This window comes from Eubalaena glacialis, chromosome X (genome assembly GCF_028564815.1).
Source record: "Eubalaena glacialis isolate mEubGla1 chromosome X, mEubGla1.1.hap2.+ XY, whole genome shotgun sequence".
In the NCBI taxonomy this organism is placed as follows: domain Eukaryota; kingdom Metazoa; phylum Chordata; class Mammalia; order Artiodactyla; family Balaenidae; genus Eubalaena; species Eubalaena glacialis.
In genome coordinates, this window is record NC_083736.1 from 63,223,512 (window position 1) to 63,247,942 (window position 24,431).

Here is a 24,431-nt window from a genome sequence, read left to right on the forward strand (position 1 = left end):
TAGGAGGTCCACATCCAAGCTCTTTTACATGGCTGTTGGTAGGCCTCAGAAGATTCACTGCCAAGCTCACTCATGTGGTTGCTCTCTGGCTTCAATTCCTTGTCATGCGGGCCTATCCATAGGCTCCCTGAGTCTCCTCACAACCTGGCAGCTGGTGAGAGAGAGAGCCAGAGAGCACCTAAGATGGAAGACATAGTTCTTTTATGACTTAAACTCAGAAGTGACATCCCAACACTTTTGCCATATCCTATTTATCATAAGTAAGCCATAGAATTTGTCCATCTAAGTTATCAAATTTGTAGGCATGGAAATGCTCATAATGTCTTTATTATCCTTTTAATGTCCACAGGATCAGTGGCGATGGCTCCTCCTTCATTTCTTTTTTTTTTTTTTACTTTATTTATTTATTTATTTTTAGCTGTGTTGGGTCTTCGTTTCGTGCAAGGGCTTTCTCTAGTTGCGGCAAGCGGGGGCCACTCTTCGTCGCGGTGCGGGGGCCACTCTTCATCGCGGTGCGCAGGCCTCTCACTATCGCGGCTCCTCCCGTTGCGGGGCACAGGCTCCAGACGCGCAGGCTCAGCAGTTGTGGCTCACGGGCCCAGTTGCTCCGCGGCATGTGGGATCTTCCCAGACCAGGGCTCGAACCCGTGTCCCCTGCGTTAGCAGGCAGATTCTCAACCACTGCGCCACCAGGGAAGCCCCATTTCTGATATTAGTTTTATCTACTCTCCTTTATCCTTGGTCAGCCTAGCTAGAGACTTACCAATCTTATTGATCTTTTCAAAGAGTCAGCTTTTTGTTTCATTGATATTCTCTATTGCTCTATTGTTTCCAATTTCATTTATTTCTGCTCTTTTATTATTTCTTTTCTTCTGCTTACTTTGGATATAATGTGCTCTTCTTTTTGTAGTTTCCTAAGGTGGAAGCTTAGATTATTGATTTAGATCTTTCTCCTTTTCTAATATATGCATTCGATATTATAAGTTTCCCTCTAAGCACTGCTTTTAATGCATCCCACAAATTTTGGTAAGTTCTAGTTTCATTTTATTTCAAAAATTTAAAAAATTTCTCTTGAGATTTCTTCTGAACCCTTGTGTTATTTAGAAGTGCATTGTTTAATCTTCAAATATTTTGAGATTCCAGCTATCTGTCTGTTATTGATTTCTAATTTAATTCTGCTGTGGTCTGAGAACACACTTTGTATGATGTCTAGTCTTTTAAATTTGTTAAGGTGTGTTTTGTCACCCAGGATGTGGTCTATCTTCGTGAATGTTCCATGTGAGCTTGAGAAGAATGTGTATTCTGCTGTTGTTGGATGAAGTAGTCTATAAATGTCAATTAGATCCAGGTGACTGACGATGCAATTCCGTTCAACTCTGTCCTTACTGATTTTCTGCCTGCTGGTTCTGTCAATTACTGATAGAGGGGTGTTGAAGTCTTCAACTATAATAGTGGATTCATCTGTTTTTCCTTGTGATCCTACCAGTTTTTGCCTCACGTATTTTGATGCTCTGTTGTCAGGCACATACACATTAAGGATTGTTATGTCTTCTTGGCAAATTGACCCCTTTTATCATTATGTAATGTCCGTATTTATACCTGATAATTTTCCATGTCCTGAAATCTGCTTTGTCTGGAATTAACATAGCTACTCCAGTGTTCTTCTTATTAATGTTAGCATGTATAGCTTTCTCTTTAATTTACGTTTAATCTGTGTCTTTATGTTTAAAATAGGTTTCTTGCAGACAGCATATAGTTGGGCCTTTTTAAAAAAGTCCATTCTGATAGTCTCTGCCTTTTAATTGGTATAGTTAGACCACTCACATTTAAAGTGATTGTTGATATAGTTGGATTAATATCTACCACATTTGTAACTGTTTCCTATTCATTGCCTTTGTTCTTTGTTTCTCTCTTGTTTGTGGGGAGAGTCTTCCATTCTTTTTCTGCCTTCTCTGATTTTAATTGAGCATTTTATATGATTCTATTTTCTCTCTTCTCTTAGAATTTCAACAATATTTCTTATGTTTACATTTTTTAGTGGTTGCCCTGGAGTTTGCAGTATATGTTTACAACGGACCCAAGCCCACTTTCAAATGACACTATACTACTCCATGGGTAGTGCAGGCACCTTATAACAGAATATTTCCAATTCCTTTCTCCTGTCCCTTATAACATTGCTATCATTCCCTTATCCATAAGCTATAATCATCTAATACATTGTTGTTATTATTTTTTGATGAAACTGCTATTCGTTGGATCAGTTAGAATAAGAATACAGAAAGATTTTATTTATACCTTCATTTATTCCTTCTCAAAAACTCCTCCCTTTTTTTTAATGCAAATCCAAGTTTCTGACCCATATCATTTTTCTTCTTTCTGAAGAACTTTTAACATTTCTTCAAGGCAGATCTCAGAAGTGACATCCAACACTTGTTTACCATATTTTATTTATTAAAAGTGTATTACTAAGTCTAGCCCACACTCAAGGAGAAGGGATTACATAAGGCCAGGAGTTCCAGGAGGTAAGAGTCATTGTGGCAGAAGGGGGCAGGAGCATTTCAACTTCAGTAGATATTGCCAATCTGTTTTCCAAAGTGGTTTTTACCAATTATTGTTCCACCTGCAGTTTATTCACATCAGTGTTTTCCCACATCCCACCATTCTTGATACCTTCACAATTTAAAATTGTTGTCAAACTGATGAGTATGGAACACTGTTGTTTGACTTTGCTTTTTCCTAAATTAGTAGAGAGGTTAAACATCTTTTCACATTTGTTGGCCACTTAGATTTCTTCCTCTCTGAATTGTTTGTTCATATATTTTGTCCATTTTTCTATTGGGGTTGTTTGTCTTGTTATTATTGATTTCTAGGAATTCTATTTATGTTCTGGATACCAGATGTCAGTTATATTTGTACAGTTGCAAATATCTTCTAGCTGGTGTTTTCTTTAAATGTAAATATGAAATTATAAAAGTACTTAAAATAAACCATGGGGGAATGTTTTTTATAAGCCTGAAGTAGAGAAGACCTCTTTAAGTTGACAAAATGTACAGGAGCCAAAAAGGGAAAGTTTCAACTTCACAAAAACAAAATGTTCTGGCAGGCAAAAAAAAGTCTATAAATCAACAATTCTAAGGAAATTTAAAAATAAATGAAAACCTGGGGGAAATATTTTCTGCTAATTTCACAAAGACCTCATTTCCCAAATACATGAAGAGCTCCTGTAAATCAATAAATGACCCACAAACCAATGTTAAAATGAGCAAAGGATACAAATAGACATTTTATTGGAAAGGAAATACAAATGCCACTGAAATACACAAGAAGATGTTCATTCATAAAAATAAAATGAGATACCATTTCACCTGTGAGACTGACCAATATGAAAAAGCTTGTAAACACTGTGTGGTGGAGGGTGTGGAGCTTCAGGAACCTTCAAACATTTCTGGGGTATGGGTAAGTAAACTGGTAGAGTCTCTTAGTTGGCAAGTTGACAATGTCTATCAAAATTACTAATGCATATAGTTTTTGACCCAGAAAGTCTACTTCTAGGAATTCACTTACAAATATCCTTGCACATGATTTGAAGTGAAACATGTGCAATTCTATTCATTGCAGCATTGTTATTAATAGTAAAAGAACAGAAAGAATCTAAATCTTTATCAAAAGAGAAATGAATAATTATTATGGTAGAATACTTACTATAGAGCAACTAAGATGCAGAATCTAAATCTACATGTATCACAATGGATACATCTGATAATATTGAATGAAAAAAAAAGATGTCAGAAGATATTCACAGCATAATAGCATTTATATATGCTTTTCAAACACATAGAGGGCATGTAGTTTAAGGATTGCTCCATCTTCCAGAGAATTGTTCATTTGGTCACTAAGAAATGACTCTTCTTGATTCTAATAATACTTTTGGTGTTAAAGTCAATCTTGTCAGTGATCCTGCTACCCAATTTTCTTTTGATAAGAATTTTTTACTGGTATATTTTTATTCATCTCTTCTTTAAAATCTTTTAAGGTAACATCTTTATAATTATACACAAATATGTATATAATTTTAGATACACTCATAAAGAATCCTATGTGCATATTTTGTAAAATTATAGTCTTTTCTTCTTTCTAGTTTTACTTATCTCTCTTCTCTGCCTATATCACTGCTCCCCATAACCTATATCAATAACCTAGTATTCATTATTTCATTTTTTTCATACTTGTATAATCATATACAAATATATGTATACTTATGTGTATATATATATATATATATATATATACATGTGCAATACATGTGTGGATTTTTGTCCTTTTTTATTAAAATGAGATCATATATACATATATCATCACTTCTTTTTTTTTAATAGGTCTTTATCGGAGTATAATTGCTTCACAATACTGTGTTAGTTTCTGTTGCACAACAAAGCAAATCAGTTATACGCATACACGCATGTCCCCATATCCCCTCCCTCTTGAGCCTCCCTCCCATCCTCCCTATCCCACCCCTCTAGGTCATCACAAAGCACCGAGCCGATCTCCCTGTGCTATGCTGCTGCTTCCCACCAGCCAACTATTTTACATTCGGTAGTGTATATATGTCGATGCTACTCTCACTTCACCCCAGCTTCGCCCTCCCACCCCATGTCCTCAAGTCCATTCTCTATGTCTACCTCTTTATTCCTGCCCTGCAACTAGATTCATCAGTTTTTTGTTTTTTGTTTTTTGTTTTGGTTTCCATATATATGCATTAGCGTACGGTATTTATTTGTTTTTCTCTTTATGACTTACTTCACTCTGTAGGACAGACTCTAGGTCCATTCACCTTACTACAAATAACTCAATTTCGTTTCTTTTTATGGCTGAGTAATATTCCATTGTATATATATGCCACATCTTCTTTATTCATTCATCTGTCAGTGGACATTTAGGTTGGTTCCATGTCCTGGCTATTGTAAATAGTACTTGCAATGAACATTGTGGTACATGTCTCTTTTTGAATTATGGTTTTCTCAGGGTATATGCCCAGTAGTGGGATTGCTGGGTCATATGTTAGTTCTATTTTTAGTTTTTTAAGGAACCTCCATACTGTTTTCCACAGTGGTTGTATCAATTTACATTCCCACCAACGGTGCAGGAGGGTTCCCTTTTCACCACACCCTCTCCAGCATTTATTGTTTCTAGATTTTTTGATAATGGCCATTCTGACTGGTGTGAGGTGATACCTCATTGTAGTTTTGATTTTCATTTCTCTAGTAATTAGTGATGTTGAGCATCTTTTCATGTGCCTCTTGGCCATCTGTATGTCTTCCTTGGTGAAATGTCTATTTAGGTCTTCTGCCCATTTTTTAACTGGATTGTTTGTTTTTTTGATATTGAGCTCCATGAGCTATTTGCATATTTTGGAGATTAATCCTTTGTCTGTTGTTTCATTTGCAAATGTTTTCTCCCATTCTGAGGGTTGTCTTTTTGTCTTGTTTATGGTTTCCTTTGCTGTGCAAAAGCTTTTAAATTTAATTAAGTCCCATTTATTTATTTTTGTTTTTATTTCCGTTACTCTAGGAGGTGGGTCAAAAAAGATCTTGCTGTGGTTTATGTCAAAGAGTGTTTTTCATATGTTTTCCTCTAAGAGTTTTATAGTGTCTGCTCTTACATTTAAGTCTTTAATCCATTTGGAGTTTATTTTTGTATATGGTGTTAGGCAGTGTTCTAATTTCATTCTATCACTTCTTGCTGTTCTCACTCAATAACACTCCCTGAAATCGATTGGTATGACTCTAGTTACTAACTTTCAATGGCTGCCTAGTGTTTCATGATGTGGATGTACCATAATCTATTCAGCCATCAACTTACTGATAAATAATTATGATTTTCAAGTTTTTTAAATGCTATGATCAATGCTGCAACACATGTCTCTGTACGTATAGGTCCTTAGGTGCCAGAGCTTTCATTTCCATGGAATGGTGTCCCAGAAGTAGAATTGCTAGGTCAAATGATATATGTTTTTTAATTTTAGTGGATGGTACCAGATTGTTTTCCCCAAAGACTGGAACTCTTCCTGTTTCCACCAGCAACGTGTGGCCTACAACATGGCTAACTTGACTGATCCTGGAGCAGAGATTCCTGACCCATGCTGGGCCAATTGGACTTTTCTCCTGTGGATATGAAACTCAAAAGAGACACGCAGAAGACTGGGGAGATTGGAGTGGAGTCATGTTCACATCAATCAACTCTGAAAACCAGCCCAATATCTTTGAAATACAGTCTTTTACTTTTTGCCCAAGTTAGCCAGAGTTGAGTTCTGTTGCTTACAACCAAAAGAAACTTATAAATCCCTAAACCTGGTCACAGACTCAGCCTCGAGCCCAGAAACAGATTCAGTTCTGAGCCTGGTCACAGACTCAGTCCTCACCCTAGTCAGAGACTGAAGCCCATTCTTGGCCCCAGACTTCCCTGACCCCTGCTCGGCATCTCTCTGAGGGGTGCTCCTGGTTGCAAGGGGGCAGGTGAGCTAGTGGGTACATTTCAGCCAGAGCCTGGAACCCAAAATTAAAGGCCTCTTTGTGGCAACTAATGCTGATGACTTTGGAGACAGAGGGGAATTTCTTGTGAGGAATAATTGGTAAAGTCAGAGATGTTTTAGGGGCCTCTGGGTTGCGGGGAATAAGGGATCAGAAGGGAACCCAGTGGGAGATGGGATCAGGGGTTTGGTTTGTGGAGGTAGAGAATGAGGGCAGTGAACTCTGGACCTAGCTCAAGGAAGTGGGGACAGAGCAGGGATGTGGGGAGGGCCAGCCATCTGGAGCTGCATGTGGCTGGACTGAGTTGCCTGCTAGAGCCTGGGGGGGGGGTCCCAAGGTCCTGTGCCCCGGGATGAGCAAAGAGGAGTTGCCATCGAGAGATGTCGAAGCAGCCTGCAGCCCAGCGGCCTCCTCCTTTGTCTCTCCCAACCATCTGGCACCGCCTGGACCAGCGGCTGGGACCCCATGCTGCCTGGCCCTCTCCCCGCTGTCCTGACTTTCCACAGGCTCCAAAGCCACCTGCCTCCTCCTCTTTCCCTCCAATTGCCCCCGCCCTTCATCTTTTCCCCTGGCTCAGCTTCCCTTTGCATGCCTCCTGCTGAGTTTCAGGGATTAAGGCTGTCTACCGTGGGACACAGCTCCCTTCTCTTCTCCCCAGAGCCAGGAAGCTCTTGCCAAGATCTGGTCCCAGCCTTACCCCCAAGGATCTCTGGCAGGAATCAGGCAGAGCTTGCTGGGAGTGGGGCTGGAGGGGCAAGCCCAGAGTGTGGGGAGGGGACTAACATTTGTCAAATACCTATCATAAGCCAGGTACTTTACTTCTACTCTCTCACTGTATCTTCAGAGCAAGCTGGTGAGGTAGCAATTCTTATGTTTAGATGGGGAAGCTGAGGCTCGGCGATTGTAAGGGCTTTGTCCAAGGCTAGAGGTGGCCGAGCCGGAATTTAGAACCGGGACTGTTGACTCCAAAGCCAGCTACTTCCAGGCCTAAGGTGAGAGGAATGAGGGGCCCTCCGTTCCTAACTAAAAGGGAGGCCCAGGTAAGGAGTTTCCTGGTGGAGGCCTAGAGCCGCTTACTGGATCCATGGCTGAGCTCCTGGCCCTGAGCTGCAGGGAGTGAGTGGAGAGGGCTCACTGGGCTGGGACGCTGGCTAAGCTACAGAGGCAGAGAACAGGTTCTCCTCACCCCTCACCTACAGCCTCAACTCAGGCAGCACTGGGCCACTGTCTTTCCATAGGGTTTCCCCTCAACCCTGGGTGCCTCCGTGCTTCTATCCACAAGGAGAGAAGGGAGCAGCTGGTGACGGTGGGAGTTGGCCAGGGTGGGGGAGGGTTGGAGAGAGGGCTGGGCAGAGTCAACAGGCCAGAACACAGTCAGTTCAGGCAAGAACTCGGAACTTCCCCTCCTCTGACCTCACTGTTCCCACTTCAGCAATGGAGAGATTGTATCAGATGATGGCTGAAACCTATGGCAACTCTGCCAGTGTGTGTGTGGTGGGGAAGTGCTGGGGTCATGTCAGCGGGGAGAGATTTGCCCACAGAACACGACTGGGGGAGTGGCAAGGGCGGGAGACAGGGTGAGCCTGGAAGACGTATCAATGGCTGGCATGGGAAGAGCTTCTTTGGGCCCCACCTGTGATCCTAGCCCTGCCCCTGGCTGCTCCCTTCACAGTAGAAGGGTGGAAGATAAGCAAATGGGGGTCAAGGTTATGGAAAATGTGCCTCTTTGAAAAGGACACTAGGGGAAGTGCAGAAACAGGCTGTAAACATTGCTGGTTGCCCTGAGAGGGAGAGAAAATGGCACCTCCAAAAAACAAGTAAAAAAGGCCACCTTCAAGTTTCCACAGAGGCACGAGGCACTGGCTGGCCTCTTAAACTGGGCTCTAGTTCCAGGACTGATAACCCTGCTTGCCGTGCGACCCTGAACAAGTCTTCTTCCTCTCTGAGCCTCAGTGTTCCCATCGGCACGATGAGAGTTTGGACCTAAATGCTCTCCAAGGGCTCAGACAGCTCTCATATTCCGGAATCTTCTACAGGTCGGCTCTGAGTAAAGCCCCGTGAACTCAGCCCTGCCTCAGGCACTGACAGGTGAGTTGATCAGCTGTAGGAGTCAGAGTAACATTGGGACTTGGGGGTCATCCTAGGATTCAATGTGAACTCCTCACCATGGCCTAGAGGCTTGGCTTCCTTGGTGTCTTGTCTATCTTTCCAGCCTCCCCTCTCCCCGCCTCTGTTGTGTCTCCCCAACCCACTTTCCACTAACCCCTTTTCCTGGCCTAGAACGTACCAGACTCCCTGTTGCTTCAGCACCTGCACACTTGTTATTCACCACACTCGGAATTCAGTTTCCTACCTCTTTGCTGACCAACTCTTCCTTCTGACTTGAGCTGAAATGCCACCTCTTCCAGGAAGCCTTTCCTCCTGGCCCCCTATCATGGGCCAGTTCCTACTCTGAACCACCCTCGTAGCATCACATTACCCATCACAATAGTAATTATTTGTGCCACCTTTTTTTTTTTTATAGCTGTCTCTCCTCTCAAATTCCTATGAGCTCTGTGAGGGCAGAAGCTTTGTTTATCGTGTTCACAGCTCTACTTCTGGTGTCTAGTAGCCCAGAAACTTTCAACCCACAAACATTTCTTGAAAAAAATTTCCCAGCAGCTACCTTGTGTTGTAGACCTACTGGGGGCCAGGCACAGATATACAGGGTCTTATGTGGCCTTGGTATCACGCTCCCCCTTCTCATTTCTTAGGTGAAGTGATGGAGGGGCAGAGAAGTGACAGATTTTGTCATGCCCGATTTTGTCATGCCCGATTTTGTCCTGGACTAGGTAGCTGGGCCATGCAGAGTCGGGCCTGGCAAGCAGATCTGCCTGCTTCACGCCTCCTTTTTTGCCTGCCACCACTCTTCGGAGAGGAGCAGCAGCTGTGGCCTCTCCTCGTGTTCCCATAGCAACCAGTGCTTACCTCCCGCTCACACTGGTTCCTAATTGCCTGATTACGCATCTTCTCCCCCGCCAGCTCTGGAGCTTCTTGAGAGCAGGGTCCATGGCGGGCTTTGCCCTCCATTGCGTGCTCTGGGCTCAGTGAGTATTAGTTAAATGAACAAAAATGGATGCATGACTATCCATGCCCATGGGTTTTTAAAAGCTTTCATCACAAACAAGGTACCTGGCAGCCTGTAGTGGCTGGAGGGAGGGGCACTGGAGGACTCCTCAGCTCACCTCTGCTGAACAGTGTGCATGGCTGGCCCCCCTTCTCCTCTCTTCCCTGCTGCTTGGGGAAGCTCTTTAGAAAACAGGCCAGGCAGCCTGCATGGTTGCGAGTGGGAGGGGGCTGCTGGAGCCGGTGCAACACCCTCCCCTAACAATCCCCCATGCACACACACGCGCGCGCACACATGCTCCCCTGCCACCTCCTTCTGAGGGAAGCCATCACAAGTGGCCAGCTTTTGCTGTGAGAATTACCAACAACAACTGAGTTTCATATTCACTTCTAATGCTCAGTTCACGATCTCGCCAGTCAGCCTCTTCCTCTCTCCCTTCCTACTGCAACCATCTAACTCCGCTCGCCATCATGCTCTACCTGAGCTGCTCCAACAACAACCTCCCCGCCTCTGCCCTGTTTCCCTTCCTGCTCCCTCCCCATCCTCCATGGCACAGACAGAAGGAGTGTCCCGGACAGAAATCAGCCCATGTTATTACCAGCCAGCCTCACAAGGGAGTCATCATTTTTGTGGCAGGACAAGAGTCTGTCAAAGCCACTGAGGCCACCAGATGGGGGGAAGGCAGAGCTACCAATCCATTAGTTTAGTCCTTAAATGTTTGACTCCAGACCAGGCACTTAGCTAGAGTCCTGAGCTCACAAGAATGGAACCAAAATGAGTTCCTACACTAGCGGAAGGGACGGAAAAAATACCCTGGTGTGAGCTGCACTTTGCACAGGATGCTATGGGAACATACAGAAAAGTATGCTTGTGCAGGAACAGGGAAGGCTTCACAGAGGAAGGGACATTTGATCTGGGCTTCCTATCAGAAATTTTGGTTGTGAACAACAGAAATCATCTCTGACTAACTGAAGAGAAAAGGGAATTTGTGGGGTTGGGGGGTAATCTATAGGGAGCTTACAACATCAAAGGAAAGGCTGGAGAACCAGATTTGGAAATAGATGTAAGCAAAGGCAGCATTGGGGGAGGGGTTGGGAAGGTGTGGGAAGCAGAAATGGTTTGATCGGGATGCTGCTGCTGAAATGGATGAAGGCTGTTTCCTCTATTCTTATACTGCTGGCTCCAGATTCAAAGTCCAAAGAGAGTGTCCAGTGACCAAGCTTAGTCCTATGCCTGCCCGTGGCTAGCCTGGGCTGGGGATAGGAAGACTATGTGCCTTTGGCTTCCATGGCAGGAGGCAGACGCATGGACTTGCTGTTTCACCAACCTTACCCCAAATGAGGCAGAGACAATTCACTTAAAGCAAACAGAGGTCTAAGGAAGGGAGAGGAATGGATGCTGTGGAGCCACAAACCAACGAATGGCCACTTCCTCCCTGATGACAGGAAAAGAAGAGGAGGAGGGTCCAGGCAGCGAGAACCAAATGGGCAAAGAGCCAAACCCTGCTGGGCTTGAGGCAGGTGGGCAGCATCATATGACTGGAGTGTCGGGGGAAAGGCGAAGCCCCCCAAGCGGCGATGAGAAAGGAGTGGGGAGAAAACAGACCACAGCCTGCCCCATGGAGTGGGCCATAGGCAGCCAGCCTCCGGAGGAGAGGGGACGAACTGACCAGATGGCATTTTAGGACTTTCACTCTGGAGGTGTCAAGAATGGATCAGAGGGACTTCTCTGGTGGTCCAGTGGTTAAGAATCCACCTTCCAATGCAGGGGACTTGGGTTCAATCCCTGGTCGGGGAACTAAGATCCCACATGCCGCGAGGCAACTAAGCCCGTGCAACGCAACTACTGAGCCCGCACACTCAGAAGCCCACGTGCCACAAATAGAGAGAAGCCCGTGTGCCACAACAAAGAGCCTGCGTGCCGCAACTAAGACCCGACACAGCCCAATAAATAAATAAATATTTTTTAAAAGTCTAAAATTAAGAAGAAAGAATGGATCAGAGATGGCAAAACTGGAGCTAGGGAGACCAGCAAGGAACTCTTCCAGGCAAGAGATGGTGAGGCCTGAATTCCAGCATTGGTCACGGACAGAGAGGAGATGACAGATTCAAGAGCAATTCAGGACCTAGGATCTACTGAACTGCGAGGGGTGGGGGTGGGTGAGGAGTAGGAAGTGATTGTGAAGGGGCTGAAGAAGGAGGAAGAAGCTTGAGAGAAAGATTTGCACCTTCCTCACGGGCTTCAGGATGCCCAGCTAACTCTCCCAACACCCATTCATTCAATAATGTCAGCCTAGCCTGATTCATATGTGCCAGGCACTGTGTTATAGGAGAGAGAGAGGGAGAGAAAGAGAGAGAAGGAGAGAGATAGAAATACAGACCCAGACCCTTAATGGCCCCTCTCATACTCTGCTGCTGGTGGGAGTATAAACTGATAGATTGATATAATTGCTGTGGAGAACAACCTGGAAATATATTTCACTCTTTTCAATATGCATATCTTGGCACGTTGACTTCCAGAAATTTATCCTAAAGACATAACAAGTGTGTACAGATAGACATATGTGCAAGGTTGTCACAGCATTGTTTTTAAGAGTAAAAAACTGTAAACAACCTCAATGCCCATCAGTAGGAAACTGGTTAAGGAAATCATGACGCTCCCTTACAGGGGCTTACTCTGCAACCAGTCAGGAGGGACAAGAGAGCATCCCCCTGTCACCTGTGGCAGCCTTGCTTCTGGGCCTGACAGGCTCAGAGGAGGAGAGGTGAAAAGCTTCAACTTTTAGTGAAGTTTGGGGTTTCATCTGTAACACTGAACTGGATATGTTAACTCCTGAGAGTAATTGGAGGAGATTTTTTTTTTTTAATTCTCTGAAAATGACTGAAAAATGTATGGATCTTTAGGAGGTTTCACCTAAGAAGCAGAGGAGAAATGGGTCACAGAGAGAGTTGAGAGAGAAAAAGAAGTTGTTTTCTGCTTGTGCAGTTCAAGCTGTGTGCTAAAAGTTACAGTAACAACAATTTATCTCTGGGGAGTTAGGATAAAGGGAGGAGGCATGGCTTTTACTTAATACTTTAAACACTTGGGCATTGTTGGAATGGTTTACAATGTGCACAAATCACAGAAGTCAAAAGTCAGTAGAAACAATGAAGATACTTGAATTTGTGGAGGGCAGGTGGGGGAGATGCTGACAAGTTGCTTGGTCCCAGAACTCCAGAAGCAGAGGGTCTGTACCTCAGCACTATGGCACGCTGGGCCCCATACTCCTTTGTGCCCCGAAGGACATTTAGCAGCTTCCGGGACCTCTACTCACTATCTGCCGGTAGCAACCTTCCACCCCAAGTTGTGACAACCAAAATGTCTCCAGACGTTGCCAAATGTCCCCTGGCGGGGGGTGGGCCAAATCGCCCCCTGTGTGAGAACCACTGCTCTAGAGGGATCTTCAGAATACACAGGTGTCTTCTGAGCCTCTGGGCCTGGTTACTTCACTAATCCCATCTCTTAAATGGCTCTCTGCCAGCCCCTCTCCATGGCTCCATTTGTCTGGGAGTCAGGAGATGTGGCTTGATTTTGGTTCTGCCACTTACTAGCTGTGTGACCATGAGCTTTCCTGAGCCTCACTTTGCTCAACTCTAAAATGGGATTCATAGTAATAACATGGCAGCCAGGACTGCTGTGAAGGCGAAATGTCTGGAAAGTAGCAAGTGCAGGTCTGGGGCTTGGAAGGCACTCAGTTGATATCAGGACCCAGTGGCCCACTGGGAGGGGGTGATATGGCTCCCCTTTGGGCCAAAGGCTGAAGCCAGATGGGCTCCTGAGTCTTCCCTGCCTGGCTACTCACCTCTGATTAAAATAGAGTAACTTTCTTTTATGAAGACCAAACTTCTGTTTGTACTTTGGGTCTCCTGTCATTCTGCCTCTTCTGGAAAATCTGACCCCACCGGGATCCCTCTTCAGGACAGCCAGGCTCTCCCTTTCAACTGGATCTTTCCCAGTTGCTTTGAAAGGGCTCAGGTCTCCTTCACTGAAACAAACCATGTACCTTGACCTTACTTCTTTCTCCAGCTACTGCCCTGCCTCTGTCTTCTCTCTCACTCCTTGAAGGTACTTCACACTCAGCCTGTCCCAAACTGATCACACTGTCTTCCTCCCCAAACCTGCTGTCTCCCGTCCCTTCTCATACATAGCAAAGGGCACCCCTTACATCTTGTGCACAGACCTTAGCCTAGGAGCCACTGTCAACCTCTCCCACATTACCAACCCCATAGCCAACCCTGATCATTTTACTTCCTAAGTCACTTTGGCTTGGAAAATTATTTCTAAATAGGTAGTACATTCAAAAATCAAAATAACAGAAGAAGGGATGGTGTGAGGAGCCTCACTCCACTTCCATCAACCTGAAGCCCCCCACCCCCCCTAGACACACACAGATGAGCCACTTTTTTTTTTTAATTTTTATTTGTTTATTTATGGCTGTGTTGGGTCTTTGTTTCTGTGCGAGGGCTTTCTCTAGTTGCGGCAAGTGGGGGCCACTCTTCATCGCGGTGCGCGGGCCTCTCATTATCGTGGCCTCTCTTGTTGCGGAGCACAGGCTCCAGATGCGCAGGCTCAGTAGTCGTGGCTCATGGGCCCAGTTGTTCTGCGGCATGTGGGATCTTCCCAGACCAGGGCTCGAACCTGTGTCCCCTGCATTGGCAGGCAGATTCTCAACCACTGCGCCACCAGGGAAGCCCGAGCCACTTTTATTATCGGAGGGTAGCCTTCCCATGCATCTTTATGGAAAAGTGAATACAATGTATATTCTTATTTCTCCCTTTTTTCCACAAATATACATTGTTCTGTACCTGGCATTTTTCACTTAACAATGTATCTTGTCAATCTTTCTCTTCAATACTTGGAAACCTTGTTTACTCTGTTTATCCATCCTATTCTCCTGGATGGATCTGCCATCGTTTATTTAAGCACCAGTTATATGTAATATTTTGCTATTGTAAACAATACCTAAACATATTTTTTAATCCACCCACTTGTTTCAGTCTCCTTTGTCTCCACTGTAAGAAAGCTACCACCATCTTTTACTCGACTTGGCCAAATAGCTTCCTAAATGCTTGACCCAGCTCATCTCTTGCCCTCTCTTCTCACAGCAGCCAGAGTGCATTTCCAAATCATGACTTTGGTCATATCATTCCCCTGCTTAAACCCCTTCTGTGGCCTTCCTGTGCTTTTAGGGTAAAGACAAACCCCACACGATGGCATGAAGCCTTAGCTAGCCTCCTCTGCCCACTCTCCATCCTCGCCTTGACCCACTCCACCTTCCCCTTCTCCACTCTGCCCTGCTGGCCGCCTTCAGAGTTCTTTTTTGTGTATGTTGTTCCCTCTATGTAAAATACTCTCCTCTCCTATGTTCACCTCGTTTATTTCTACTTGTCCTTCAGATCTCAACCTACCCGCCTGCTCTTTGGGGAAGTCTGCCCTGACCTCCCTGCAAGTCAGAGCCCAGGATTATAGGTTCTCACCTAGTACCTTATGCCTCTCCTACATCACCCTTGTCCCAGCTGTGGTTTCACGTTTATTTGTCTGATTCTTTGATTCATGTCTGACTCCTATTACCCCTTCATGAGATCCATGAAGGCAGTGTCCTTACCTGTCTTTGCTTATCATGAAGCCCCTGCATCTAGGAAAATTGTTGACTGAATTAATGAAAGAATGAGGCATATAGGGGACCAAGCAGAGGACCAGACATGTAGTAGGTGATCAATAAAAGTCACTCTCCTGGGCTTCCCTGGTGGCGCAGGGGTTAAGAATCCACCTGCCAATGCAAGGGACATGGGTTCGAGCCCTGGTCTGGGAAGATCCCACATGACACGGAGCAACTAAGCCCGTTCGCCACAACTACTGAGCCTGTGCTCTAGAGCCCGCGTGCCACAACTACTGAAGCCCGCGTGCCTAGAGCCTGTGCTCCACAACAAGAGAAGCCACTGCAATGAGAAGCCTGCGCACCGCAATGAAGAGTAGCCCCCGCTCGCCGCAACCAGAGAAAGCCCGCACACAGCAACGAAGACCCAACACAGCCAAACAAACAAACAAACAAACAAAAAAAACAGTCACTCTCCTTGCTGTCACTGTCTCCTCTGTGCTCTGGAGCCCATGACAGGTCACCTTCCATACTCCCTACTCAACAATGCTCTGGCCTTTACCCTGGCCTCCCTCTCCTTCATGGGACTCATTTGATGGTTGATCATTCCTTCCTCTTGGAAATCCACTCTCTTGTCTCTGCTTGCCCCAGGAGCTCCCTCCCCCTTACTGCATCCCCCCCAGCATCTCTTCCTCTGACCACTTCTGAGATGTTGGACTTCCTCAGGTTCCATCCCAAGCCCCTTTGCTTCTCACCCTATACATGCTCTCTTCAGCCATCTCATCCATGCTCGTAGCTTCCATCACCATGAAAATGCAAACAGTGCGTTTCCTGCCCCGGTCTCTGTGATGTGCCTCGGGCCCCTGTTTTAATGCCACCTCTGCCTCGAGAACGTAAGTGGAGGCAAAGAGTAGAGACTGTGTCTGTACTTGCTTACAACTGTCTCCCCAGCCCCTAAAGCACATAGTAGTCACCTAATTAAGTGCATGAATGGAGGGGCCCCATGCTAAGATGGAGAGCTGCCTCCTCCAGATGGGGTCTCTTTCTAGGCAGAGAGAGGGGCTGTGTGCCAGGTGCCAGGTCCTGGCCTTACCTGTGCTGGACTCTAGCAGGTACCTCATACTCAGAATAAGGGGGGAGGATGGAATTCCAGGCAGGACTTACACCCAGAAGCCAGTGGTCCACGAACCAGCCAACTGTCCTAGGGGGTTGGTTCACCCCATCTGCAAACCACAGCCTTTGATCAGAGAGGGCAGCTCATGAGAACACGTGCCAGTACCATATCCAGCCGTGTCACCCTGAAGGGGAGCATGCAGCCGGCCATGGCTGGTGGCAAAACTGTCAGAGGGGATGAAGGCACAAGCTGAGGCCCCGTGAGCCAGGACAGGGAGCTGAGGTTGAATACTCTCACCACATGGAGGGGGACCGGGCCACCCTGCTCCCAAGCCCAGGGCCTTCCTGACAAAGGTCAGGGATGGGGAGGCCAGGTTGGGGGGCAGAGGAATTCTGCTTGCAGCCCTGACACTGCTTGTGGTGCAGCCTCCTACAAAAGGCAGGTTTGAGGGAAGTCCAGGCCCCTGCTCTGTGTGCCATGAAAACTGGCACAAAGCACAGAATGTTCTAAGTCAGAGCTGAGCAGGTCGTTTGAGACCACTAGTTCCACCCACCTCGTGCTTCTAATGGGAAAACTGTGGTTCAGATTAAGGCAGAGACTGGCCTGTAGTTATTAACTGGCAGGCTGAACTATCTGGCTTATCTCTTGGCCAGTTGCCTTGGGCCTACTTGGCCCCGCAGAGCTGACAGTCTCTTCCTGCTTACATTCTAGCGGGGAGAGGCAGTCCACAATTTTTTTTTGAATTAAGTAAAATATGAGGCATGAAAGATGGTGATAAGTGTTATGGAGAAAGAGAAAGCAGTGAAGGGGGATTGGGAGTGCTGGGGGTTTAGAATTTTAGATGGAGTGGTCAGGGAAAGTCTCCTTGAAAACGAGGCATTTCAGGCAAATCTGAAGGAGATGAGTATGTGAGCCAGGCTCTCTACACCGTGCTGTGGGGATGCCTGGAAGGGGGTCTTGACCTCAGACTGGTTTCCCGCAGGGCCACAGTGGGAGGGCTTCCTGGGAGGTTGCCACATGGATTTTGGCCTGGTCACAGGGTCAGGAATAGGCATATCCTCCACAGCTGAACCTGGACACAAAACCAAAGGCCTTTGACACCCTAGGTCAGGTAATGATAATAATAACAAGAGTAGATACACACTACTATATATAAAATAGATAAACAAGGACCTACTGTATAGCACAGGGAACTATACTCAATATTCTGTGATAACCTATATGGGAAAAGAATCTGAAAAAGAATATATATATATATATATATATATATATATATATATATATATAAATGAATCACTTTGTTGTTCCCTGAAACATTGTAAATCAACTATACTTCAGTAAAAAAATAAACTTAAAAAAATAACAACAACGGCAATAATAATAATGATGATGATACTACTGAACTTGCACTGAGCACCTGCCGTGTGCCAGGCACTGTTTCATGCCTGCTATGTGTGTTATTTCATCCTCATAATGACTCTATGAGATAGGTGCTATTTTTATGCCCATTTGATAGATGAGAAAACGGAGGCTTAGAGCAGTTACAGAACTTGTCCAAAGTCAGAAAGTTAATGAGCAGCAGAGTCAGGCTTGGATCCTAGGTCACTGGCTTTATACACAGCAGCAGGTTTTAGCTGTCTGGGCTGAGGTTGTCTGGAGGCAGAAGACAGGTTCCACTATCTCTTGGGCTCTCTGCTGTGGTCCCAGGGCTGGACAGCTCAGAGGGAGTTGAAAATCCATGTCTAACATGGCAGCTGACCTGGGTGTAGGACTGCACTGGGGGCCTCCACAGGGAAGGTGGACTTCTCCTCTACTGAAACATGAGCTCTGTGAGCGCAGAGTCCTTGTCTGTTTGGCCCACTGTTCCATCACCAGTGCCTAAAACAGTGCCTGGGACATAGTAGGTGATCAATCAATACTGGAATCAATGAGCAAATAACAGAATGAATGAACATTCCATTCTCACTTACCAAAGGCTGGCCCAGACGTAGAAACCCCCATCTTTCCAAAGAGCCAGGCAATCTGGATTTCTGCCTTGAGAATGTGAGGCAAGAAAAGGCATGGAGGAACAAGGAGCAAGGGAGACTCGGCTGGGGCAGAGCCCAGAGTTAAGGACTGGGAAGGTGATGGGAAGGGGTGCAGAGAGGCCCCCCTATGTGAGCACTGGGCTGTATGCTTTACATACACCACGGCTCCAGGAGGCAGGGACTGCTGTGATGCCTAACAGAAAGACGAGGAAACTGAGACACAGAGAGGTAAATAGCTTGCCCTAGATGACAGGGGCATTGTAGAGAGGAGCTGGGATCGGCAAGACAGGCTCCTTGCTTGCTGCAGTCCCTGGCTGGGGTGCAATCAGAAGCTCCCCCTCTTTGCTGTCTGCCCTCACCCACCCCAACCTCTTGAGCTTCCCTGCTCGCAGCCGTCCCCAACCTCCGCCTGGGAGCCGGCCCTGCCTCTTCAGTCTCCCTGAGGAATAGGGGCTCCAACACAGCAGGACCTCTCTCCCATCACCCACCTCCAAATTCAGGGCCAGGCCAGGCCCTGCATGGAAAAACAGGCTGGGAGTGAGATAAAGCCAGGTTCAAGTCCTGGTTCCTCCACTTAGTACTCAGAGAGGCAGATCTTCTACCCCTCAGACCCTTAGTTTCCTCCTCTGTAAATGGGGGAAACTGTCACCCATCCCATAAGGCTGTTGTGAGGATTAACTGAAATCACTCAGGGGAAGAAGGTGGATTCCAGGCAAGCTAGGAACCGGGAGAGGTTGTCATAATAATCTACCACATTACAGGTTACACAGCACATTTCCATTCATTTTTAGGGTCCACTTTATTCTGCACAACCATCCCGTTGGGATGGTATTATACCTGTTTCATAAATGAGAAAATAATTGGCCCAGTCAAAGGCATGTCATCTGGAAGTCACAATGCAGGGATTCAAAGCTGGGAGCATGTGACTCCCAAGCGCTCTTCATCACATGGCCAGCCCTCCTTTGCCCTCATATATAAGGTCTGGCGGGGATGGTGGTGGTCCTATAAAGAAAGGGCTGCTTTATCCCGATCACCTGCTCCAAAGCAATGCTCGGTGTACTGGGTGGCTCTCTTTGAGGCCAGAGCTTCATAAGGAACTTTCCTCCCAGCGTCCCCGCACCCCCATTCCTCGGTGGCAGCAACAAAGAAAGGAAAATGACTGTTTACTCAGAAGGACTGGAAAAGGCGAGGCAGGTCAGCAGGAATGCCATGCTGAGGAGGTGCAGTTCAAAGCCATCAAAACTGTGTCTCTGGTCATCCTTAGAGGTGGCCTACCAGAGAGGCCTCAACAACAGCCTATCCCATCATGGAGTCACAGCGGCCACCCGCCATGCAGGGCTCTGCTTCGTGCTGACAGCTGTGCAGCACGGTAGGTGGGCTGGTTCCCTTGGACAGAGCGCGTCTCTTCTTTTCTGTTGACTGTAAGGTCTTCTTTTTACCATTAGTAGTCTGCTAATTTTCCACAAATTGTCCAGGTATAGACTTATTTTTATTTCTTCTGCTCAGTTCTTGGAGCAAATGCGCTTTCTCCCTGAGAACTCATACCTTCTTTCAATTCTGAAAAATTCTCCGCTATTATCTCTCAAGTGTTGCCTTTTCCTCATTTGTTCCCCATCATCTGTGTGGACCTTCTGTGAGACTTAAGCTAGAGCCTCTCAGTATCTGCCTTCATGCCTTTTAACTGCTCGTTCAAAGTTTGTGTCTATGCTGGTGTGACTCCCTCGGTATTAGCCTCCGATTCACTAATTCTTTCCATGACTGGGTCCCAGCTATAGCTACCCAATTTATGGAGGTTTTCTTTTTTATTTCAATGACCATATTGTTTATTTCAAAGATTTCTAGTTGATTTTCTTTTCCTATCTCTCTTCCTGCTTTTGTGCAATCATATCTTGTCCTTTTAAGGACTATCATGCCTTCACTTATCTCTGCGAACACCCTAGACATGCTTATTTTCAAAATCTGTCAGCCTGCTCTCCAAAACTTCATCTGGAATAAATTTATGTACTGATTGTAGATTTTGTTGGCTCTCTCCGAGCTTTAGATTTCTTTATATGTTTTGGAATTTGGGGTTGCAGCCTCATTTGGAGAGGGAGAGTCGGTGCTGTTTTGTTTGTGTTTATGTTTTATTGTCTGTCTCTCTCCCTCAGTGCTACCCCTCCCTCCCCATCTGGTGCTTTCATGGTTGCCTACTCTGGTCTCCCAGACCGCCCCCCCCGCCAAAATCCGGTCTTATAATGGCGGGTCAGGGCTCTGTCCTTGGGGATGTTAGGGGTTTCCAGCTCCAAACTGGAGCCCTTGTGGCTCGCTTCACTTCCTGGTCATGAGTCCACGCTGCCTTGTAGGCAAAATTCCCAGCGGCAGTGGCCATTTCCAGCCCTTACTGGGAGGGCCCTCTCCCTCCTCCCACTGGCTTCCATAGTGAACCTGGTTCTAGCCTCCCACCCCATGGTGGAGCCCTTGTAGCTCCCCAAGAGCTGACTCTGGGCACCCCACGACCTGTGCTCCAACCTGGGGGCTGGTGGGCTGCCGCAGCGCTCACCACTATGCGCTTCTGTGCGCGCTGCGTATCTCAGTTTTTGAGCCGGGCTGTCTTTGGGGTTTTCTCTTTTTACAGTATATTGATGATCCATCACTCTGGGTTTGGTGTAAAAGGTTCTGTGACTACCTTAACTGGAAATGCACTCTGATTCTATTGTGTGTGCTCTATGTATCATGATCATAAATTACTTAACCAATCCCATAGCATTGGGCTTTTAGGTTGTTTTCCGCTTTTGACTAATACAAACATGAAAGCAATAAACATCCTTCATGTATTTGTCTAATTCCTAATGCAAAGTTGGGGAACGAAGGGTGCAGCCATGTTTCAGTTGGATACGTGTTGCATTTCATATGTACCACCCCAATCATCACCACCACCACCACCGATACACTGTCCCCAGCATCTGGCCTGTGGAACAGGACAAAGGAGGCCCTAGAAATGAACGAGGCTGTGATTTTGTGAACTCTACCTTGGCGTACAGAGGTGAGGCATTCTCAGACCACTTCTTCCCTGCCATGAGTTATTTCAGTTAATCTGCATGACATCCCAACAGGCTAGGGTAACATTAAGCCTCACTTCGTCAAGGACAAAGCTGAGGCTCAGAGAGGTGAGATGGCCACCTAAGCTGTCACTGGTAGAAAGGAGTCTGCACGACACTGAGGAGAAGCACGGGTGCTCCCAGTCTGCTGAGCTGCAGATAGGAGGCCTTCAGGTCTTCTCTGAGCCAGGTGTTTAGGAACTTGCCCCCTCCATGGGGCCATAGCCTGCAGGGCTTGTGGGCAGCACCTAGATGTCTGGGTTTAGGAGGCTCCAGGGCAGCCTCCACCCTGTGTGGGAAAAGCGCTGTCTTTGCCACTCAAGCTCACCACTCAGTAGTTAAGCAGCCATGGGCTCTTCCTCCTCTGTATCCTCTATTTTCTCAACCAGAGGCAGCTGGGTACAGGAGCGAGCACGTGGGCCCTGGATTTAGATAGACCTGGATTTTTTTTCTTTTTATAGCAATTTTTTTAATTGAAGTATAGTTGATTAACAATGCTGTGTTAGTTTCTGGTGTACAGCAAAGTGATTCGGTTATACATACATATATATTCTTTTTCAGATTCTTTTCCATTATAGGTTATTACAAGATTGAATACGGTTCCCTGTGCTATACAGTAAGACCTTGTCATTTATAGACCTGGATTTCAGTACGAGCTCTGCCACTTTCCTGATGCTTGAGCTTGGGCAAGTCACTTCACCTCTCTGGGCCGTAGTTGCCACATCTGTAAAGTGGGCATAATAAGGCCTCTCTCGGAGAGGCATTGTTAAGATGAGAGGAAGTCCTGTGTGCTTGGCACATAAAAGAGATTCAAATAAAGTCTGTTTCTGACAAGAAGGGTGAAAGGTCACTTTCCCAAGCCTGCCCAGCCAATCAGCTGGGGCTCACTCTGTCCTGACTCCACATCCCGTATTCTTCCCAGTGCAAGAGCCCAGCCTCCCTCAGTCCTGTATTTCACTGTTCTTCTGTCCCACTATGTTCCCTCCTGCCAAAGAGAAGGAATGAACCCAAGGAGCCTGAGGCTCCGGCCCCTTTGCATACTCCGTTAGCCCTTGCTTGCCTCTCTAGGGATGCTCAGCAGAGCTGGGCTGGCTGAGCTGCCTGACACAGGCACGGGCAGCCCAGGGATGCCCAGGAGGCTCCACCTGTGTCCCTGGACCCACCGCAGGTGTGAGCCCAGTGCCCTGCTCGGCAAGCTGCGACACATGGGGTGGGGGCGGGGCCTGCAAGTCTGTGATCACTGAGGCCCCCGCGGCTCCAGGCTGCTCGCAGCCTGGGGCTGGAGCCTGCAAATAGGTCTGTCTGCTGTCTCAGGGGGCATTGGCAGCCTATTAGAAGCCAGGGCAGGCCTTCCTATTCCAGCAGCGCCTGCATTTGCATTGCCTCTGAGGGGCAGTTAGGGCATGGGCGAGCCTTGGGAACTCCTGAGGATGCCCAAAGCACTTCAAAGCCATGCGCTCATCCACCCCCCTGCCCTGGAGAGAGCGGCAAGGGGGGCAGATCCCAACCACTCCATAGATGGGCATCTGAGGAGGCCAGCTTCAGGCCCGCAGTGGCCTAGGATAGAAGCTGTGGCCACATGGGGATCGCCTTTGTGCAGGGCTATGGCACATGAAGATATTTGATCGTGAGCTCAATGTGAAGGAATGGGATGCCATGAGCAGAGGTGAGGCGGGGACCCTCGGAGCCCCAGATGCCCACAGCTCTCACAGTTTAAAACCTGGATCTCAAGACAGGCAGAAAGACTCTGTCACTGGTACCTAGCAAGATGACAACTGAAGACCCAGGCCCTCCCAGCCTGGGTCACGGGCACACTCCTGAGGGTCTCTGGCCCTGGTCCACAGCACACTGCCAAGGATTGTTCAACTACCACCCACCGCCTGGAGGCTTTCTACCCTTTCATCTTCCTCCCAGCCCAAAACCCAGTGGTCCTGAGGGATCCCCAAGAGAGGAAAGCTCTGGCGGGGAACCCCCTTGCCGGAGAGTCTCAGTTTGGTGCTTAATGTACAGGTTTTGTACAGTCTTAACAAGCAAGGTCTATGTTGTTGCTTCATGTTTTGTGCAGGTGATGGTGGTGGTTCCTGGCTCCACTGGGCACGAGGGCCTCCAGGAGTAACACATTCGGGCCTGGGAGTCCAAGCACAAGCCTCCATCCTTCTTTGGCTTGGGGGGTCTCATGGCGTGGTCTTCTCTCCTAAGAAGGGGTACTTTGCCTGAGTATCACCAGGCTCTGGGAGCAAACAATGAACTCTGGACCCAGAAAACCTGTTCTCAGAGGAGGTCTGGACACCTTGTTCCTGGATTTATCAATCGCCAGGCTTCTTGGCTTTGTCCCCCTGAGCTACAGGTCCAAGGACAGATGGGGCATTTGGGGGTTTGAACACACAATCTGTTCTTCCCTCTGTTCTTCTCCTCTCCCAGCCTGATCAAAGGCTGCCCTGGGACCTGACTTCCCTGTTCCTTTACCACTGGGTTCAGGGGCATGGCCAGGGGCTAAGAGTGCTGAGACAAGCCACCCAAGCCCAACAGGACAGGAAACCAGCGAACCTTAGACGTGAATGTGTCGTCATCAGTCACAAGTCACACTTCCTGATTCAGAGACTCACCAAGTAGCAATGTCAAGACAGTTCCATCTGTCTCAGTCCCCTTGCATTGCAGCTGAGCAACCTGAGGTCCAGAGAGGGCAAGAGATCACACAGCAAGACAGTGACAGAGCCCAGGTCTCCAGACTCTCAGTTCAAGGCCCTTTCTCCCACACCCATGACCCTTCCTGAAGAAGTGGTGACAAGTGGGAGAAGCTGGGGGTGGGGGGTGCATAAGGCAGGGAGTCAAGGGGAAGAACGTGGGAATGGAAAGCTGCTGGGAAGCAAAGCCCCCAGCACTGAGTGGCAGCCCACCCTGGAGACATCAGCCTAGCTATCAAGCTGCTTCCATTGCTAAGGATT